The 17127-nt window shown below is 38.9% G+C and overlaps 1 protein-coding gene and 1 long non-coding RNA gene across 28 annotated transcripts in view; one reads left to right on the top strand and one right to left on the bottom strand.

The window, feature by feature from the left end:
• ZNF385B (zinc finger protein 385B) overlaps positions 1–17127 on the bottom strand; it is a 388911-nt gene that overhangs the window by 126325 nt on the left and 245459 nt on the right. The window contains exon 1 of one of the 13 annotated variants that reach the window (XM_077883216.1): positions 7709–7891. The exons of the other annotated variants lie outside the window; for them this stretch is intronic. The gene's annotated coding sequence lies outside the window, so the exon portion shown is untranslated. Of the gene's footprint in view, positions 1–7708; positions 7892–17127 lie in introns of those variants that run through there. 13 annotated transcript variants of the gene reach the window in all.
• Positions 7831–17127, top strand: part of LOC144304686 (uncharacterized) — a 38921-nt gene continuing 29624 nt past the window's right edge. For 2 of the 15 annotated variants that reach the window (XR_013371621.1, XR_013371609.1), the window contains exons 1-4: positions 7846–8179; positions 14068–14163; positions 14756–14792; positions 16476–16759. This is a non-coding gene — a long non-coding RNA (uncharacterized LOC144304686). Of the gene's footprint in view, positions 8180–14067; positions 14164–14755; positions 15803–15905; positions 16760–17127 lie in introns of all 15 variants that reach the window. The other 13 variants (XR_013371611.1, XR_013371616.1, XR_013371619.1 and 10 more) reach the window with 13 other exon arrangements.

Below are 17127 nucleotides of genomic sequence, written 5' to 3'. Positions count from 1 at the left end.
AACAATGGTAAAATTGGCTGAGTAACCCCGAAAATAATGACTATTGAAACACTCGCATTATAGTCAAATTACTTGTAGCTCTTTGCAGGAGAAGACTATTAAAAGCCACAAAGCCCATAAACAGACTGGATGGAAGTGATGCTAAAAGAAGCTAATCTAATGGCATACTTGCACACGGAGGAAATGACACTCTTCGCATGGCATAAACCATTAACCTAAGAACAGAAACAATGGTGGGCTACCATCTTCCCTGTGGTTCAGGAGAGCTGGGTGAGAGGAGGACTGTGACTGTAGGGCTGGCAGGTTAAAGAGGCCAGGCTAATGAGAGAGAAGTGGGCTTGCTTGCCGTTTCCTTTGTTCTCGGCGTCCTTCCTTCTGGAACTCTCTTTAGCCCTGCCTCCTGGGATATGTCTCTCCAGGCCCTCCTCTGGCCTCTCCCATCAGGTTGCTCTGTCCCTGCAAAGCCTGTTCTTCCTCTTAGGTGTATGTTATTGTTCAGGTTTTAGCAGTGGCTTTCTGCTGGTGGTCCTCTCCACCTTCTCCCCAGATGACCCCTGTCTCTCAAGGCGCTGTCTCTGCTAAAGTCTGCCACTCGGAGCCCCAGCCTCCGCCCCAAGCTTCAGGTATGCATATCCAGTTGCCAACTGGATCCCCCGTAAGCATGTCTAGAACCAAACTTATTTGGCCTGAAAGATTTTACTCTGAAATGTGGGAGAATGAAGTTACTCATTCTAAAGGAATATTCTGAGATAATAAAAGATATATTTAGAAGAGGAAGAGAGCTAGTGCCAAGGAGTGAGAAAGAACATTAACCATATTTCTTATAAATCTTCAGTGTACAAGAATTACATATTTTAACAATATTTTTAACCATCTGAGTACAAATTAAATTTAATATTATTTGAACACCAGGTTCGAATGAAGGGTGGCCCTTTGTTCTGTTGGATTTGTTTTCGCCCCTCACCAAATGTTAAAAGCAGATTGAGAGACAGAAGTAGAAATGCTGTTTATTTGGAATTCTCCTTGGCCTCTACGCATTGCTCCTTTCCCGTGCAAAGCAGAGAAGCTTTCAAAGGCCACTCAGAGTGAGGCTCCACTTGGGAGCTGATGCCGCCCCCTCTTCACTGCAAAATGCTCGACTCAGAGGAAGAATACTGGAAAAAGAAAGAAAAAAAAGGGAAAGCAAAAGGGAAGAACAAACTGTTAACACATTCTCTTTCTTCCCAAATTTGTGTGTGAAGAATAAGTGGTAATTAATTATGCCAAAATGTTTTGGTGTTATCAAAATTTTTTTAAAAGAGTGGGGTGCTCATGTTTTTAGATTATGTTCCCACCTAATGCTAATAACAATACCCACAGGATATTTGAAAAATTTGAAGTTCTAGAGGATTTTCATTGAAAACCTGTTAGAATTTTTCCACGGGTTCATTTTTAAAGCAAACATTGAAAGAAATTTAAATTCTAAAATGACTTCAGAAACACTTGAACTTGATCCTCCCCCTAGACAACTCTTCTCCTCATATTCTTTAAATTAAATGATGGCAACCACCATAACACATGCCTCCTCCCTCTCCTTTTCTTCTCACAGCCACAACAGCCACACAAACACCAGGTCCTACAGGTTTAAGTGTCCAATATGTCTCAGATTCTCACTCTGACTGACCACTGCCCTACTTCAGATCCTCATCTTTTCCCATCATTATTGGTCTCCTTTATTCCACTTCTATTCTCCTTGGATCCAACTCTCAGACTGCTGTTAGGACAATTTATCAAAAATTCTAATTGACTCTGCTTAAATCCCTTTTTTTTTCATTCTATTTCATTTCATCTACACATAAAATATCTACTGAGGACCAGGACCCGTGTGTCAGATCAATGTACGATGTTGGGAATGTGGCATGAAAGAGACCGACAGGGTCTCCATGCCCACAGAGCTTTGCCTTCACTATCAAATTTACATCAATATGGTTTACATGGCCCTCCAAGATGTTAGACCCCTAACTACCATCCGAGTTTCATTTCTCACCATCCCTGTCTCAAATACTACATCAGCAACACACATCTGTTTATAGTTCCCTGTATACTTCATGCTCTTCCTATTTTTCTCCTACTGACCCTTTTCTCTCCACTCTCACTTTATCTGCCTCTTACCATGCATTCTCTAAAAGAGAAAGTCTGTCTCTGACCAACTCAGACTGGGTGAAGTATTCCTCTGCTGTGGTCCTATATAATACCTACATTCCATATCACCATACCTATTACATTGTAAATACCTGTATACACAACACATGAACACAACTCATTTTAGGTACATCTAGTTCTAGACAAACATTTATTTAACAACTACCAAACTCAAACATAATGGCTCATATATTCTATAATAAATTTAGAAAAAAAATTAGTGGCAAAGATGTGGATATTAACAGTTATAATTCAGGGAAGAGGGCAGGAGCCAGGAGGTGTTTGGATCCCAGTACTAATTCCACATCCATGATGGGTTTTAAAAACTCAGGCAGTTCAATAAATATAGAGTAAATTCAATTGACTGTCTTGTTCTAGTAATCTCTGCTGCACTAGTGTGTTTGCCTTCCTGATTGAGGTATTAATAATTAAGTGTGTTGTGATAAAGTCAGTCCTTTTGCTAAAGGAGAGGGTTTGAGGAAAAACTTAACAGATGGCTTCAAGCATTCTTCATATGAGAAAAAAGAACCCAGGAGAAAATCATGGAAGTAGAGAGTAGTCATTACCTGCAAATACACAATTATGACATGGAAAAGTCCTATACCATTGGGCTACTACTGTAAAAACTAAGACTTTCTTTGAGCCCTTCAGAACACTCCATGAGACAAAAAGCAGGCTACCCAGGCCCAGTTGGACTGAAGGGATCTTGTTTTTTGAGGCCAGTATTAGTGGGGAAGTAAGCCAAAGCTGCCTCCTCAGATGAGATCTTGGAATAATTTCTTTTTTCCATTTTAAGCTGCTTCTAGTTCTAATTAGAGCAGATAATATGAAGTTGATTATATATCAGACATAAAATCTCATAGTGAAACATAAAGTTTCTCTAATAACCAGTGCCCAAAGTGTCCATAAATATAGACCTTTTACATCTGTAAGACCATTTACTATAATTCTCTAATTATACAGAGCTGGTATCTACTTTAAATAGAAACTTTGCCTGTGTATGTCAGTATATTTCTAGTAGAAATTGTGGCAACTAGACCTGTGCTGTTTTATAATTACTGATCTTGAGGGAAAAAAAATCAGGTTAATGTAAGGGTTTATACAAACCTTGTAAGTTGTATAACTTCTCATTAGAAAAAAACTATAATTGATTTTTAACAAAATTTTAGATAATTATTTTTCAGTGTTCTTAGTAAATGAGTTAGATGAATGCTAGTTATGCCCACAGTAAGGAAAATAATGAATAAAATAATTGTTTTGTGGTCTGTACTGTCTTTGTTAGAAACAAAAAACATAAAACAAAACAAAAGAAGAACCCCAAACAACAACAACAAAAAACCACACACACCAAACTACTCGTGGCTATGAATATTAGTGTGCTTGGATTTCTGTAAGTTTCCTCAGACTGGTATATTTAATTCTCATAATGTTTGTAAACTGACAGATGTCCATTTTTCATATTAATAAATTATTAAATTTTTTCTGCTTTGGCAATTACTCATTATTTAATTACATACTTATGTGGTATTACCATTGGCTAGATACCGTAGACATTACTTTCCTTAACTAGTGACTCTGCCCTGAATATGGGATGTGTGTGTGTATGTGTGTGTGCATATGTGTGTCTGTGCATGTATCCATATACGCCAAGAGATTCTTCATACATGTTTATGTGTTGCACATTTCAGTACTATAGATTCACTCATTAGATTAAATCCATTTATGCATTCATTCAAGTTATTTCTTAATCATCTACCATGAGCCCGGCCCTGTGTTTATCGTGAGGGGGAGACGTGGTCCCTGCTCTCCAGAATCGAACAGAGAAAACAAAATGAACATATGGGACAAAGGCAATGAATGAGTTATACATACAGAATAATGTGTAACTCTTCTTTCTGAGTACATACTACAACTTAAACCAAATCTTAAGACTATAATAAGTATACACAAAGTAAGCTGTTATAATAAGTATAGTCATCTTGCCTTCTCAAATCAAAATCATCAGAGGGTATGTGTGGGTATCTTGCTCATATGAGTAGTCACACTGACACCATCTATGAAGCATAGAAAGAAAATGATTTTATGTTATTTTACACCTTATTTATCTATATATTCATAATTGCTCTGCCCAGATGCTGAGAACTATTTAGGATCATCTCAAGTCATTAGTATTATTAATTCCCAATCAAGACAGGCCAGAATTTACTAACTCATGCACCTAATGGGAAGCATTCCTTTTACCCTTCAGTCACTAGACTGTGTTCCTGAAGTCTGAAAGTCATATTGGGCCTTCACTGTTGGTTCAGCTGATCACAAATCAGAGGAAATGGCATTTACATTGCTAGTAGACTTTGCTCCAAAGTATTTTTAACTCCAGGTTTGGTGTAGTTTCTTCTATCTGAGAAAAGTTCATTTGATCTCCTGCATGAAACTAATCAGAACTAATTATCTGAATGGGAATATTCCCTTACTCATATACCCACAAAAATGTACACCTATTAAATCTAGAAATGTATGAAATTCTCTAATTAGTTATTTCATATGAGAATGAGGACTAGTATGCACAACAAATTAAGGTATGTATTATTAATTTATCCTGACATACACATTAAATGACCCGACAAATCTGGGTTCATTAGGAGAGAACCTCCTAGTCATTCATTACGGTTGACAGCCTATGTAACAATGACCTCTTATGTTAGGCTTTTAGAATCAGACTAATAGAAAAATATGTATTTTGGTAGAGATTAAATCCTGCATAATGTGGAGAACAACTGCAAATAATTGGACTTTTCTGTAGAGCAAATTTCAAGCAGTTAAATCTTTGCTTTTTTTTCATGTTCCTTTGATCACAATTATGAGCATACTATTGGCTTACTGGTGAGAGATGGAAAACAAGAATTCCAAACTCAGTTAACTCTATTAATGAGCACTAAATGACCTCATGCCAAAGCCAGATAAAAAAATTGTATTGGCTTACTTAAAGTATAACTGGTAGAGTTTAAAATATCTGCTAATTGTTAACTGTTTTAATCTGCTACTTGACCAGGCAAGAATAAATATACACACACAGAGACAGATATTCAGGTGGCAATTAAGGTGCTCGTGTCTCATATGATGAATTTTATAATACTTAAAAACATGTAAAGTGTCCTGAGATCAGTCAGTAGTGTACATAATTTTGAATATTTTATCAAGTCCAATAAAATGTATAAATTTGGTTTCACAGTTAAACTTAATGCAATAGGATTTGATATGTCCTTAAAAATAATAACCAACAATTTTTAACAATTTTCTGTGCAGTAAGTGTTATGCTGATTTCTATGCACTACATAATTTAATTTTCATTAGAATCCTATGAGGTGGACTCTATTATTTCCATGTCACAGAGAAGATTGAGAAATTTTAGTGAGTTAAGTAACTTGCCCACTTGCTGTTAATAAGTGACAGAACTTGGATTAAAACCAAACTTTAGTGACTCCAGAGCCAAATTCTAGCTCATATATGGTGCTCTGTGAATTAGAAATTGGAAGGCCTGGAATAGAGTCTCAGTGTCAATCAATTATTAGCCCTGAGACCTTAGGGAAATTACTAAACTTCTCCAAACTTCAATTTTCTAATGTATAAAATAGAGCCATATCCCAACCATTCCTTCAGAGCTGCCATGAGGATTCAAGAGATAATGTAAGCAAGGAAACTATAGAGCACTCTACAACTATCACTTCATTATATTGTAATATCTTAACATTTTGCAACTCCCAAGGCATTATGTAGGGCTAAATAATGACATTAGACCAAATATCTCCTTAGAGTAAGAGACTTTAGGAAGCTATCAGAGCAATCTCCCACCATAGGAAATTTTACGGAGGTTGCCCAGGGTGGCACAGGATAATCAGAAAAAAAGTCACCCTTTGTGGATGCCATGATAAATGAAAGGGAGATCAGTGCTAATCTGAGCACTGTTTTATTATTATTATTTATTGGGAGAATGTTTTTATTCTCCCAAAATTCATATCTCGGCACCCTAACCCCAATGTAAAAATAGATTGGAGATCGGGTCTGATACTCAGAGTGCTAGTTAAATGAGGTCAAAAGGGTGGGGCCCTAATCCAAGACGGCTAATACCCTTATAAGAAGGGGAAGAGAGTGGCCCCTGCCCGGGTGGCTCAGTCAGCTGGGCATCTGCCTTTGGCTCAGGTCATGATCTCAGGGTCCTAGGATCAAGCTCCAAGTTGGGCTCTCTGCTCAGTGGGGAGTCTGCTTCTGTCTCTCCCTTTGCCCTTCTTCCTACTGATGCTCTTTCTTTCTCTCTCTCTCTCAAATAAATAAATAAAATCTTAAAAAAAAAAAAAGAAGAAGAAGAAGGGGAAGAGATACCAGAATACTCTCTCTGCCATGTAAGGACACAGAAAGAAGGCAACTACTTGCAAACCAGGAAGCCAGTTCCCACCGAAAACTTGATATTGGACTTCATGATCTCCAGAACTGTGAGAAATAAATATTTGATGTTTCAGTGACCTGGTCTATGGTATTTTCCTATGGCTGCTCAAGCCATCTAATACAACCAAATTGTGCTCACCCCTATGCTACCAACACTACCAGAAGGCAGAGCCACCTGAACCCCGGCCAGCTGTCAGCTGGAGGACAGCGTGGTCTGCTAGATCACATGAGAGGCTGACCCTCTGCAGTTAGGACCCATGGAATGTAAGAATGTTCTAGGCAAGCTTAGCGTGAATGGAGCTCAGAATAAACTGCTTTGCCTAGAACACAACTGTTCAAGTTTAGCAGATCACAGTAAATATCCTCAGGAAAACAACCAAACCAAACTGATGGAAAAAATGAAAAAAAAAAAAAAAAAAAAAAAGCTCTGAAGATGCAGCCCCATGTCTGTAAACATAAATCATTGCCAAAAGCTGAAAACTGAATCCGTGAAAAGAGTGGAAAAGTCCTGATTAAGAAAATTACAGCCAAGCAAACAAAAGAATTTCTACGTTAAAAATAAGCGGTATAGTGCACTTCAGATCTTTCCTTTTTCACAAGAAGAGCACAGCTACTTCTTCATTAATCTACCGGAGTTTCCTGAGCTAGGAGGATGGTGGGCTGAAGTCATTACATACAGAAACAAGTACAAATGGAAATATTACTCCTGCAGCTTCTTTTTCCTTAGGATGATAGAAACCTTATGGCTTGGGAGTTGTGTTCTAATTTGCAAGAAGATAGGCAAGTTTTCAAGTCAAAACTGAGCTTCTGGGCAGCCCTGGGTGGCTCAGGGGTTGAGCATCTGCCTTGGCCCAGGGCATGACCTTGGAGACCCTGGGGTCAAGTTCCACGTCGGGCTCCCCGCAGGGAGCCTGCTTCTCCCTCTGCCTGTGTCCCTGCCTCTCTCTGTGTGTCTCATGAATAAATAAATTAAATCTTAAAAAAAAAAAAAGCAAAAAAAAAAACAAAAAAAACCTGAGCATCCCAGGAAGACCTGTCCTAAAATCTGAGTAATGCAAAGCAGAGTTGATAGCATGTTTCTACTCACCCTCTCCTTTTACACTAATCACCTTCCAGATGATTTGGTTCTAGAGGAACATTTATTCCATGGGAGGCACTATTCCCGGGGCTTATGGCAGCCTCTGCTAGTTTTCCTGCCAATCTCCAGGATACCAGGAGTTATCAGTTTAGCAGAAGCTTCCCAGATAGGGAGAGCATTTCCCGACTTCCCTTGAAGCTATAGGCGGGACCACGTGACTAAGTTCTGGCCAATGAGGTGTGAGTGGAAGTGATAACTTCCGGGTCATTCCTTAGAAGGAAAGGTGTGCTTCCGGTAGCTTTCCTTCCCTCTGGTGGCCTGGAGTGTGGAAGTGGTGGTGAGTTGGGCGTGCAAAGCCAAAAAAAACAAAAGCAAACAAACAAAAAAAAATGAAAACACACGGAGACCAGAGGTGGCTAAGCAGCAAGACAGAGGAGCCCCGCCTGCCCAGGAGCTGTTAAACCGTTTCCGGATTGTTAGGTGAGACTGAAGCAAGCTTTTGTGTCTTGGGAAAGCCACTGCATTCTTTTTTTTTTTTTCTTTTTTTCTTTCTTTTCTTTTCTTTTTTTTTTTTTTTAAGCCACTGCATTCTTGAGCTCTTGTTACAGTAAATCTATTCTGCACGGTCACTGACAGACGACTGTACATACATGAGGCATTACTGTCCCAGTCTTACTGGGGAATCGAGGTTTAGGAGGTTAAAGAACTTTCTTACAGTCACAGGCAGGTGCTTACAGGTAGGGCTGGGATTTTAATCAAGTGTCTCCCCCATGAGGTCTTTTTTATACGAATAGAAAATCATTAATTTATAGAAAATCGGTATCATGCAGCTTTCTGATCCCTCATGAGTTAATCTGATAGGATTGATTATAAAGAGGCTCCAGTTTCCTTGAATTAGAAGCAGTGCTACAAGCCCCTATATTTCTTCGTCTTCTTTTTTTTTTTTTAGGACTTTATTTATTGATTCATGAGAGACACAGAGAGGAGAGAGAGAGGCAGAGACACAGGCAGAGGGAGAAACAGGCTCCATGCAGGGAGCCCGACATGGGACTCGACCCCGGGTCTCCAGGGTCATGCCCTGGGCTGAAGGCAGGCGCTCACCCGCTGAGCCACCCGGGTGTCCCAAGCCCCTATTTTTCTAATAAAGTGCTTGATTATTACCTACTCCTCCAGGACCTACCCCTCAAAAAAATGATCCACTAGAAAAAATTATAAAGGGGCGCCTGGGTGGCTCAGCGGGTGAGCGTCTGCCTTCGGCTCAGGTCATGATCCCAGATTCCTAGGATCAAGTCCCGCATCGGGCTCCTCGCAGGGAGCCTGTTTTTCCCTCTGCCTGTGTCTCTGCCTCTCTCTGTGTGTCTCTCATGAATGAATGAATGAATGAATGAATGAATAAAATCTTTAAAAAAATAAAAATTATAAAGAACAAGTATGTTGATTCTCCTGGACTATGAAGTGGAGGGCTAGCCAGAGTGCTGTAATTATTTATAAAATAATATACTGAAAACTCACAATAACTCAGAAACAGAGCAGAGGTCTTTCTGGTATACATTTTCTTCCCTAACGTCATCCCTATGTTAACACATGAATTTGTTCTCAGAAAGAACCGTAATAAATGCATTCACTCACATTCAACAGACATTTACTGAGCCTGGTCTATGTCAGGTACTCCTTTAGGTTCTGAGGAAACAACAGGGAACAACCTGGACAAAGTCCCCACACGCCTGGAGATCACACTCAAATGCACCTACTGTAGGTAATGAATATCCTACACAAACGAACACAACAGGCTTTCAGCGTGCATCAGTGATTCATGTTTTTAAAAATAAACTTTGGCAATAATTTTAAGTTCATAGAAAAATTACAAAGATGATACAGAGAGTTCCCATATACCCCTCACTCAGTTTCCTCTAGTGTCAACATCTTATATTATTACTGTGATACATTTATGAAAAGGAAGAAGCCAATATCGGTACATTTCTATTAGCTAAGTCCAGAATATATTCAGATTTCACTAGTTTGTTTATTTTTTTTTTTAAACTAAGGTCCTTTCTCTGTCCAGGCAGGATCCAGTCCTAGCCTACCACATTACAGTTACACCTCAAGTTTCCTTAGTTGTCCCTAGTCTGTGACAGATTCTCAGTTATTCCTCTTACCGTGGCCTGGACAAGTTTGAGGAGGTGGTTTGTGAATGTCCCTCAATTTGGGGTTGTCTAATCTTTTTTTTTTTTCATAATTGAATTGGAAGTTTGGTTTTTTCTTTTTCTTCTTTTTGAAGAATATCACAGAGGTAGAGTGCCCTTTTCATCACTTCATACCAAGGGATAACAATATGACTTATTACTGGTGATGTTAACACTGATTTCTACGGATTCCTGGTTCTGTCTGTTGGAAAATACTGGGTGTGCTTCTTGCTACTGAGATAAGCTCCATTTCTGTAAGCCTGTATTAAAATATAGTAAATTTATTTGGGGATACATTCATACACATAGGCACATGACATTGAAGCAGTAAAATAATGTTAAGTATAGAGTGGTAAAATGAATTCTTAAGTGCTACATTTCTATTCTTTATAGTCAAGATGTTAGGTCTTAAAGAATTTACATATAAGCACACTCACTATATCAGAATGCATTTTGGAAGGCTCCTTAAAAGAGAGGAATCATCACCATCTTCATTCTGTCCCCAAATCTGCTGCTTGGCACACACAAGTGGTGATTGGTGCTCTAGTGGCATTTTGAATATCAGGGCCATATTTCAGCATTGATACAGTATTGAGCCCAAAAGAACCTGGATTCCTTAATGACTCTGTGGAGGCATCAGGATTGCAGACCTCCAGCCTTATTTTGTGTAGGAAAAAATAAACTGTTTAAGCCATTATTATCAGGGCTCTTTTTCCGAGTCAAATGCAATTCTTAATATAGGTAGTTTGGAGAAGAGGCAGAGAAGTAAAGATTTACTGAGAACACTGGGTACCAAGTACTTTATATGCTTTAGTTCATGTCATCATCAAAACAAAACAAATTTGAAAAAACGAAAGATCAATGACACTAAAACTCATGCATAGGTTTTTAGGATTACAAAACTCAATATTAAAACTAAACCAGAATTTGAACTGGGGCACCTGAGTGGCTCAGTGGTTGAGCATCTGCCTTTAGCTCAGGTGATCCTGGGGTCCTGGAATCGAGTCCCGCATAGGGCTCCCTGCAGGGAGCCTGCTTCTCCCTCTGCCTGTGTCTCTGCCTCTCTCTCTGTGTGTCTCTCATTAATAAATAAATAAAATCTTAAAACATAAACCAAACTATGTTTTCCCATCATAGCATGCTAAAATGTCTTGTTTATTGTAAGTATCAGGACCTATGTTGATTATTAGCAATGGGTATAAATGCATATATTATTTTACTTCACTCAACAAGTAATAGAAGACAATATTTAAATAAGTAAAATGACATATATTTAAATATGCAACAAAATAGAAACATGCATCCATAGTTTGAGTCTTTCCATTTCCCTCCATGGGAAATTCTAATCGGTACCTCAAACAGTACAAGAGGCATCAGGGCAACTTCAGGAGTGAAACTTCAAACTTCTTGTCCTCAGCCCACAGGTAACTATAGATTTTCTCTCTGGGCTAGGAAGGGAAACCAATCAAACCACTGCATCAATCTATCCACCTACTTATGCATTCATATGTACTGAGCACCTACTACATGTTGAACAACCTGTTACTTCCTGTGTATACAATGTTGAGTAAGACACACAGTCCCTGTTCTCCAAAAGCTTATAGTTCAGTGGAAGAAACAGAAAAATATACAATTAGATCAGAACAGGGTTTTTCAAGTTCAGCACTAATGACATTTTGTACTAGGTGATCTTTGTGTGGAAATCTGTGCATCGTAGGATATTTAGCAGTACCCTGGCCTCTCCTTACTGGATGTCAGTAACACCTCAACCCTTTGTTATAACTGAAAGTGTCTCTAGACACTTTCAAATGTCAAATATCACTTGTCAAATGTTCCCCGGGGGTAGAAATCACCCTTCTAACCCTCTCCCATACTTTAGAGATAACTACTGCAATAAAATACAAGCTACCATAAAATCACAAAAGATGGGCATCTAACCATAGAGGCCTGGGTCAGAAAAGTTTTCTGGAGAAAGTAAATCCTTAATAGTGGCTTGAAAGTTCTGTAAAGTGCAGCCAGATGAAGCAAATGATTATATGTGTTTTTATATGTGTATCAAGAAGGCCTGCTAAGCATGTGCAAAGACTCAGAGTTTATAAGGAGTATAACACATCTGGGGGAATAAAGGTAGTTTAGCACGCTTCGAATGGGAGGTATGTATAAAAGGGAATTATGAGAAGTTGCTTATACCTACAGAGGAATATAGGGGTCTAATCATGAGAAGGTAAGAGACTGTAATCACAACAGGCAAATATTTGAGGAGAGAAGGAATTCAGTTTTAGATGTGTTGAATTTGAGTTACCTGAGGGACAACCAGGTGAAGATGTCCAACAGGAAGTTAAATTTTCATTTCTGGGACATATGCCATGACTCAGGCCAGAGAATGAACACCATCTACATATAGAAGCCATATGTGTGGATGAAATGACCTAGGAAGAGTACAAAGTGGAAGGAAGAGACCACAGGCCTGACAGTGGCCGAGTGGACAGGAGTGAGGGAAAAACAAGAGTGATCATGATGTCACAGGGAGAGTTTCATAAACACGGCATAAAGGTCAAATCAGATGAGGGGTGAGAAATGTCCAGTGGAGCTGGCAATTAGGAAGACATGATGGCCTTTGGAAGAGCCACCGTATTGGTATGTTCTGGGCTGGAGTGGATAGGATGGGATCAAAGAGAGACACTTTTAAGAAATTTGTAGAAAGTACTGGAATGATGTAAAGAAGGGTATGCATGGTAGAATAAGTGACACGTACACCCAGCGTCAAAAGGTGCGTGGGGATGGATAAGAAGAATTTTAAGCAAGAGTTCTGACTCCAGGTTAGCTGTGGATATTGCTTATAGGCTCTGTTCTTATTTTTGGCTCTCGGAGTCTCCTGGGTATTTATATTAAGCTACCTCACAGAATTTCTGAATGTAAGCACAACTGGATTGTTTTTGCTTCTTCACAGCATGCCACATGATTCAGGGTGACTTTACAGTATCTATTTACTTGTCTGTGGTATGTCCTCTGAACAAAGAATCAATAACACCCGACTTACTGTGCACTAACTATATAGAGTTCCCTTTAAAAATACAATATTCCAATAGTCTAAAAGCAAGAACTCAGAACAATAAGGCATTTTAGAGCTTTTTTAAAGCTCTAAAAATATTTTTTTCATTAAATGTATGAAAATCTTTCCTTTGAGAGGTTTTGATCTAGCTGTCTTGGAATAACTGACTCATGGAAGACAAAAGCTGAAACGGGGTTTAGAGACCTTCCACCTCCTTCCTTACCCCTCACGCATTCAGTGTTTTTAGAGGCATCACTTCCTCATGTCTTACAGTTCTTGCCCTTCCACCCCATAGCTACTGCTGTCACCTTTGTCATCTCTCCTGTGTGCCCCTATATGGCTTCCTGACTGCCTTCCTCGTCTCTAATCTGTGCCCTCTTCAAACCTTTGTCATAACTTTCTAGAGTGATCTTTTAAGTGCACATATTTGGATAGTTCCTAAGTTCTCCCTGGAACTACTTGCGTCATGGATTCTCAAAAAATTCAGAAACTTTACATCATATAAAGCCTTTTCCATTTGTCCCAGCCATTCTTTGCATATTTCATCTCTTCATGCTTATATCCCATCCATACAGGACATCTGTTAGATCCTGAGGCTTTATACTGACTTCCTCCCACAGGCCTGTGTTCTTATACTTCCATCCACTGTTCATCTAGAGAACAATATTCAAACATCTTCTTTCTAAAGTCTTTGTCAATCTTCTTTCCCTCACCTAAACCCAAACAAGGTTGACCACTCCTCTTTTGGTGTTCCCCTAAATATATAAGGTATCACTGTATACCTTATACAAATTTGTGTAATAGTATCAAACTGCTTTACTGCCTGCATTAGTTTTTATAAGTCTATCTTCTATTGAGCTCTCAGCTCCTTAAAGATAAAGGCTGCTTTTTATTATTATTTTTTTTTATGTCTCACTGAAACATGGTATTTACCAGGAGCTAAGTAATTATCTGTTGAATGAATCTACTCCAAGCCTCTATTAATACCAATAAGGGAACAAGGCCCAGAGAAAAGTTAAGTGACTTACCCAAGGCTACCCATCGAATGAGTGTCAGGATGGGGAACAGAAGCCATAGATATGGCCTGACTTTATTTTTTTTTAAAGATTTATTTATTTATTTGTTCATGATAGAGAGAGAGAGAGAGAGAGAAGGAGAAGCAGGCTCCAGGCCAGGAGCCCGACGTGGGACTCGATCCCGGGACTCCAGGATCGCGCCCTGAGCCAAAGGCAGGTGCTAAACCACTGAGCCACCCAGGGATCCCCTGGCCTGACTTTAAACTAGGGCTCTTCTCTGGGAAACAAACAAAGGGTAATAGAAGGGGAGGTGGGCTGGGGGATGGGGTGACTGGGTGATGGGCACTGAGGAGGCACTTGACGGGATGAGCACTGGGTGTTATATGATATGTTGGCAAATTGAACTCCAATAAAAAAATAAACAAGAACACCCCCAAAAAACAATAAACTAGGGCTCTTAAATATTTTCCCAGATGCTACTTCATCTGTTTGAAAAGAGAGCCCAGGGCCTAAATTTGTGGCTTGCTAACTTGATTGAACAAAGTTTTGATATAGAATATTTAAGTGACTATTTGATGGGAACATTTTCTTTTCTGATTGAGAGAAAACAGGTAGATAATTTTAAAATGATGTGTTATTTGATTTTATTCTCACCTTCTTCCCTACTATTTGCTCCTTCTACCGGATTGACTTCACCAATTAACATCTAGTTAATTTCAAAATCATACATTCAAAAATTTCAAAATCCATAAGTAGATACTAGCTAAAGACAAACTAAGTGCTACCACATTCTTCTTGTTGACAGAAGGAAAAAGAAACCCGTCTTGGATGAAGAATTTACTGTATGTATTTGATACAACAATAATCACTAGTAGGTTGAAATTGGTTTTGTTTGTTTTTGCTGTTTAAAGATATGAATAAAAAAAAAAGAGAGAGAGTAATAAATTCTAGTCTCCCTTGGAATTAGGTTGCCAGACATGAGGGGAGTAAATTTGCATTAGGTTACTTTTTTTTTTTTCCCTAAATGACCATGAAGATAACTAGCTCATCCTTTTCATTCATTCATTCACAAATAAAACAGAACATTTAACTGGTAAATATGTTTTATTTGGAATGCTTTAATAGTTCTTAGTATATAACATTAATATGTAAAGGCCTTAAAGAGTCCATTAAAACTCTGCACAACAAGCTGTATTTTAATAATGCAGAGACTATGTGAGATGGAGGCCAATTTCTGCCGTTTAGATAACATAAGCAAAAACAATTTGCCTGAAAGAGCTGAAGCTTATAAGTAAAAGAGGTTTAAAATGCACAGGTCCTACAGATGGCAGAACTTAACATCAGCCTCAAGAGCACAGAAAAAGAAAAGATAAAACAAATTCCCTCCAAACCCAGGCTTCTTTCAAGTCTTCTACTCAAAAGAGGATCTAGGATGCTAATGAATATTCAACTTTCAGTTTCTTCTAATAATAAATTCCATTTCTAAATCTATGAAGTAAAACAAACTTGCACTATGTTTAGTTTTTCTCAAAAGATAAAGTGGTCTTTCAGATTCCTTTAGGAGTTGATGGTACTTGACTATAAAAAGACTTGACACACCGAGTCGAGGTGAAACACTGAGTGCCATTTTGTCAATGGCAGTTCCTAACCTCCACTGGTAAGGTGAGCATTTTGCAGGCTCTTTTCTCTGGATCAGCAAAACTCGCAATATAAAGAAATCCTCTTCTGCTGGGGCAGATTTTCATTTCAAGGAGGAGGAATGAATGAGAAAGACAGGTTTTTCTCATCTTTATATTGAACATCCCACAAGTCAAGACCGAGTCCTGCCATCATTCCTCATGCAAACAGAGAGGTAGGGGGTGGTTCTTTGAGTTCCATCAGACTTACCTACCGTAGTTGCTAAAATCATCTTCCAACTTAGTCTCTCTCTCTCTCTCTCTCTCTCTCTCTGTCAGGAAGTTGCCTGAGGCCATGAAAGCCACTCATTCATCACCTGCCACACCACAATGATTCTCTGAGCAGACATCCTGGGCTGGCATAATTTGCTTGGCAGCCCTGAGGTCAGCCTGCCTAGTGACTGAAAATCTTTTCCATCTTGAAATGTTACAAGGCATTGTCCTTTGTATACATAGATGATGTTCCTGACTCACCATCCTTGGTGGTGAATCTGAAGAGCAAAATGTGACGATACAGTAGGGCTGAGCATGAAGGCTGTACATGGAAGGAAAATTTCACAAAATGACAGGAATTCTTGAAAAACTCTGCACTGTAGAAAGAGCTCTGCATTAGTCTGTACCTTAGGCTTTTAGAAGCCTGTTCCCATCCAACCCAATACCTCCAGCCTCTCTGATATTTTTCATATATTGGTCTTAGTTTCTAGGCAGATTTCTATTATCTGGAACAATTCCATACATTGACTCGTACAGGGATAAAGGAGCATTAAATAATAATCATACTCAAGCATTTTGGGAAAAATTAAGAAAGGTATGCCAATTTTAATTTTGAATTTTCTTTTTACTTGTCAGTTCGCCTCTCAGACTTCATGCCAGCAGGGAATAAAATCATCATTACCCTCTAGTTGCTCAATGGGCATACATAAAACAAAGAGGGGGCTTAACTCTGATCTAACTAAGTGGCCTGATTTCTGCTCTGAAGGATCCAGCTTCCTGTCCATTCTCCTATCAAATTCAAACCAGATAGAGCTGCCCAGACACATACATTCTGTAGGGAAAGGAGAGCAGTGAAGAAGAAAACAAAAGGAGGTCAGGGAAAGGGAGACCATCTATTTATTTCTGAAGTGGGCAAACTGGTAAGTTGTATTGGCATTTCTTTAATTCACAGCAATTACCTGCCTCCCATCCCCCCGAGAGGGGGAAGAAAACAGGCAGTTCTCTCCCACTCCAGTCAAAGCTCAGACTATATAACTATTTCCTATTTATATATATCTATCGACATTGGACCTGATACATTTTACTCTGGGGTCTGAGAATTTAGAGATGATTAACCAAGCTTTACTTTACCATACTAGCTCCATGAATAAAAAAGGAAGAATGTTATGAAGACACCATTTGTTTCTAGAATACAAGCAGGTTTAAATCTGTGAAACTGGCCCACTTTGGTAACAAGAACTGATGCTGATGGAAAGCTATGCAACTCGCCAATTTGAAAAAAAAAAAA

This window comes from Canis aureus, chromosome 34 (genome assembly GCF_053574225.1).
Source record: "Canis aureus isolate CA01 chromosome 34, VMU_Caureus_v.1.0, whole genome shotgun sequence".
In the NCBI taxonomy this organism is placed as follows: domain Eukaryota; kingdom Metazoa; phylum Chordata; class Mammalia; order Carnivora; family Canidae; genus Canis; species Canis aureus.
Note: the sequence above shows the minus strand (reverse complement) of the source record. Positions and strands in the feature narration are given on the sequence as shown.